Raw genomic sequence first — 5482 nt, 5'->3', positions numbered from 1 at the left:
TTTCGATTGTGACTCTTGAAAGTCAGTTTTAATGGATCGCCTCTATTTTATTCCTTTTTTTTCTTATGGCACAGTTTCAGGTCAGGATTCACAAATCTGGTCCTTGAGGTGTTCTGGGTATCATTAAGTAATGAACTGATCTCGACCCGGAAGGAGGTTGAATTGGTCAGTTGAGTAGTTGTAGGGCGGTTCTGGACCTCGGGACTTGTGATTAAGGGGTTTGAGTTCTTAAAGCCGATGTTGGAGAACATCTCCACCCCCTTCCCATCCCATATGGGACATACAAATGTGGGAATAAGTATTCGTTCCCCTAGGGGTACAAATATTCAAGAAAAGATTTTTTCAGGCATTCCAGTATGCTGGAGATTGATATCAGCACCATAGTATTTTTAGGAGCTGTTTATATGTAGAACAGCAGAAGGTTAATAAAACAAATGCATCAGTGGTTAAAGAAAGGGGCTTGTAACCAGGATGTCCCCAGTTCAAATCCCAGCTCAGCCACTGACCCTGAGCAAGTCACTGAACCTCCTTGTCCGTTGTTGTGACTCTGCAGCTCACACCTTAGTCTGTAAGTCGCCTAGGATAAAGGTGCCTGGTAAGTAAACAAATAATAATAATAAAACCACGCAGATCTATCAGCCTGACTTTACATAGTGGAGTGGTACTGGTTGAAGAAGTGACCATCACATCGAAGGAATGAATTGACTTTGCTAAGTTGCACTTGGGCACTTTGCCTGTTTTTAATGGAAATAGTTTGTTAATGCTGATAATGATATTTGAATGGTCTAATTTATTTTAATTTGTTTTGTTTTACATTTTTGTATGTTTTATTGCTATTATTAAGCGATCGCGTCCTGCCTGTGTCAGCTGTTAAAACGACTTTGTAATAACAAATGCTTTTAAATTGAGGGGTTTTTTTTTTTTTGTTTTGTTTTGGTTTTTTTTGTTTTATTTGTTATGTTTTGTATTTTAATTTATTGTTTTAGGTTTTTTATATTGGACTAAGCTGTTCTGTATAACTGTATAGGATGCTAACCTACAAAAAGATTTTTATAAAAACCTGTTGCTCTGCAAACCAAGTTTAGACTATTTTAGTTTTAACTCTTGTGTACTTTAGCAGCTTGGAGAATTGAAGTCACTGCTGTTCAAAACAGCCTGTAGCTCTCGCTATTTGTATGGTCTCTTGTTTAAAACAAACGTATCTTCTCTAAATTTGCTGATTGTAGTAAAAACAGCTGTAAAGTATTTTAATATTTTTATGAAAAGGAAAAAAAAAACTGTCCAGACGATACTTAGTATCGTAATGTCTTTTATTGTCAATAAATGTATTTTGCAGAATTTTTACATTTACTTTGATTTTTTATTTATATTATACTATTTGATAAATAAATACAAACAAAATATATATCTCCGTTTGTTTTGTTTTTGTTTTGTTTTTTGTTTTTGTTTTTTTAAGTAAAAAAACATATATACGATTAGATATACACTATATTATTTATTATCGTGTCAAAATTATATATTTGATAATATTATTTATATATATATTATATATATATAATATATATATATATATATATATATATATATAATATATATATATATTATATATATATATATATATATATATATATATATATATATATATATATATTATTAATAGCACCTTACTTGTGTTGCGTGAAAACGTGAAAATTAGTTTCCTGGCTCAAATTGATCTACTAACGGTTTGATAGCAAGTTTGATCCATGCCTGGTTTTACTATGAGTTTAATAAGACACACCTGAGCTTGTTAACCTTTGCAACGCCGTTGTTAATCGGAGCATGCAGTTAAAAGCGAACAATGGAACTGCGTTGTTAATCGAGCATGCAGTAAAGCCTGGAATGAAACTGCTATGCAACTGGAGTTCTATTTCCATCCATGCATTAGCTGGAGAACAGTTCCAAATTACACTGTTAATAAAATCCAGTCCCTAATCAAATGAACTGTTAAGAGCGCCCAGCAATACTGCTCTGTACAATGCAACGTGTTCATTCCCAGTAACACGCAGAGCGATAGCGCATCAGTAGTCCCTGTGTTTGAGACAATTCCAGCACTTCAAGGCTTAAGCAAGTAAGCTTGTATTTTCAAAACAAAACGAACTCTCTTCAAAGACCAAAGGGCCGGAGAGTGGCTAATTTAGCGTGTCAGTCATTTGCCAGGCGGTTGCATGTGTGAATGCTTTTGGAAGGGATTCCAGACGATGATGTCATACGATCCCATCTCTCTGAAGAGGAGTTGACACGGGGGCGGAGCCTGGCTCTGGGATTGCTGATTTAAAGGGACAGGAGACTAAAGCCGAATTACTGCAGTTCAGAAATCCCAGATAAACTGCGGTAACTGTTTGCTGTTGATTTTCGCAGTATTGGTTGTTGTTGTTGTTGTTGTCATTTATTTATTATTATTATTGTTTTAAAAAAAATGCATATTGTTTGTTTGCAGATTTATATTGTAATCCAATTCTGTATCCTGAATAAATATTTTATATAATAACAATCTATAAAGAAATTATTCGACTGTTCGGTGTTACTATTTATAAGCTATTTCTTACCGGGAAATGATTGGTTTTCCTGGGAAGTAATTTTCCTGATAATCCCTTACATTATTATGGATATAAAAAAGATCGACTGTTAGCTTTTCTAATTTTCTTACCGGGAAAATGATTTGGTTTTCCCTGGGAAGTAATTTCCTGATAATCCTTACATTATTATTATTATTATTATTATTATTATTATATAAGTTAATATTAATTAAGAAGATAAGAAGAAGAAGAAGAAGAAGAAGAAGAAGAAAAAAAAACGGTGACACTCAATTAAAATTGTTAACAACAAATATTTAAATAACTAGAACGATTCTAACAGAAAGGTACGTACGGGTATGTCACAAAACAGTCGAACTGCATGAATCGTTAACCGCGTTTTGTCTTCGTCACAGAAAAGTCTTTCTAGCGGATTAGGTAATATTAAAAACGATTAACCTAGCCTATACTTTAATTTAATTAAGATCAGCACTTCCTAACCCCGGTCCTGGGTTCCCCCTGTGGCTGCTGGTTTGCATTCCAACCGAGATCTCAATTACTGAACCAGACCCTTCATTAAAATAATAATTTGCTTAATTAGACCTTTTTAAATTATTTTTTATTTAGAGAGAAATTCTCTACATAAGAGGATTCATTTATATATATATATATATAATATATATATATATATATATATATATATTAATAAAAGGGGACTTTCTGATCGGACCTTTGAAGTTGGAAATACTTAGGTACATGATTATCCATTCTTCAAAAACTTTTGTGCCGAAGACCCTTCAGGGTGGGATAAAAAGAATATTGCACGACAGTTTCATCCATTCCAGATTTTCTCTTTCTTGATAGGTAGGTAGATACAGTCTTACAAGGGATTAACTGCAGTTTATGTAAACAACTCCATCATAGTAAAACCAGGACCGGATAATAACAAACAAATCCTTAAAATTTTATTAAACTCATAGTAAAACCAGGACTGGATTAAACAACTCCTCTAACTTGGTGAGTGTGTGCAGTTTAATGCAAATCGTTAAATCCCTCACTTCCCCACTTCAACACGGTCTTACCTCCTGCGCTCTGCCATCAATATTTTCACAGACGCGCTTCTGCTTTGAAACACAAACTAACACGCCGGCTCGTACAGTGGCAGCACAGAGCTGAAGCTGCTATTATAACTCATGTCTGTCGCTGTGATTATGATTTATAAAAGAGCACCTCTCTAAAGTTGTTATCGCGTCACTTTCATTTCCCTGATCACAATTGTTGAGGTGTGGCGTCGGGTGGACATTAAAGACAAACCGGACTTCGATTCGCTGGACCTTTGAATTAATACGTTAAATATACTATTACATTTAAAATGAGAACATGGGGAAAATATACTTCTATTAATAAACTGAAATATCCGAGGTTTAGGATGAGGAATTCAGTAGAAACCGTGCCAATATTTATTTATAGATAAAGGTGACGTATTTTAGGGAATTATAAATCTTGCAGGATTCTGGGCTACATATAATTAAGACGGGGAAATATTACACGAGAACCATATTTACAGTGGAACAGAAAACCTCAAAAACAACTTTGATGAATACTATATTATGATAATGCCAATGGTAAGAATTTGACCGCGTAATTTTTAATGTGTTATTTTATTATTTATTAATTTATTTATTTGTAGTTTTTTGAGAGGGTAACCTTAATAAACAAAGCCATCTTAAATAGTCTCACTGGCCTTATAATAATTAGCCATTTAAATTAGGGAACAAAAGCATATTCTGTCAGGTTTAAGTTAAAAATGTTCAGAATATTTGTATCGAACAACTTTACCGAATGGTGAGTAGATCAACACTGCCTCCTGCTGGTGTCTATTTGTCACTACGCTGCTTTTTTCTTTTCTTTTTCCCCTTGTAAAATGCACTGCACGCAATTCAAACCTTGCAATACATTTTAAAGGCTTTTTCGCTTTGCATATACATAGGCTAACTATGCCCATCCTTTCCAAATGTTTGAGACAGAATACGCGTGTAAACTTAAAATAAAAATATACGGTATATTATTATTATTATTATTATTATTATTATTATTATTATTAATTAATAATAATAATAATATAATAATAATAATAATAATAAAAGTAGTAGTAGTAGACTTATAGCCTCCCAATAAAAGTAAAATTACAACCAATAAACAGTAATGCTCCTGTTTTCATAGATAAAAGACAACATGCATGTTTTTAAGAGTGTAACAAAAAAGATACAAATAAATAAACAATTAAATAAATAAATAAATAACAAAGGTCTGAAGCAAACTCGACTTGCCGCCCTTCCCACGGTTCACCTGCTGTACCTGTGTGGGGGCGTGGTCACAGCCCGGACTACCTGTGACGGGGCGGGGTTTCATCCCTTCTTATCTCTCTTCTGTCAGTGGACAGCTGCCTTTCCAGTTATAACTCTGTAACAAATCTATTTTATGGCACAGTCACTGTACTGGTGTTATAGGGCAGTCGGGTAAACGTTAATCAGTGTTTTATTTGAAATGGACAACTGGAACATACCCAGCGCAGAGGGGGCTGGGGAAGCCCATTCGTGCGGAGCTGGCTGATGGCTAGCGTTGCACCTTCAGGGATGTAAACGTGAAACAAAGGCAGTGACCGAAGCACCGTTTTAATGAACATTAACAGCGTAGCTGACATTTCTGGGTGCAAAAATCATTATACAGCGCCCTTTTACTCCTCAGAATCGCGCCTCTTTCAATGCCGTCAATGAAAATTGCTTTCACATAATTATTATTAAACCCAATTCCTTCGTGAAAGGCTTTATTTGAACGATACGAGAACTGCATCTAGGAGGAACCTTATATGGCGTATCTCGTTTTTCCCATGAGCTGCTATTGGGTAACACACAATTCAGCTCCAG

Source organism: Polyodon spathula, chromosome 28 (assembly GCF_017654505.1).
Source record: "Polyodon spathula isolate WHYD16114869_AA chromosome 28, ASM1765450v1, whole genome shotgun sequence".
Classification (NCBI taxonomy): Eukaryota; Metazoa; Chordata; class Actinopteri; order Acipenseriformes; family Polyodontidae; genus Polyodon; species Polyodon spathula.
The sequence above is the reverse complement of the archived record's forward strand: the minus strand, read 5'-3'. Positions refer to the sequence as shown.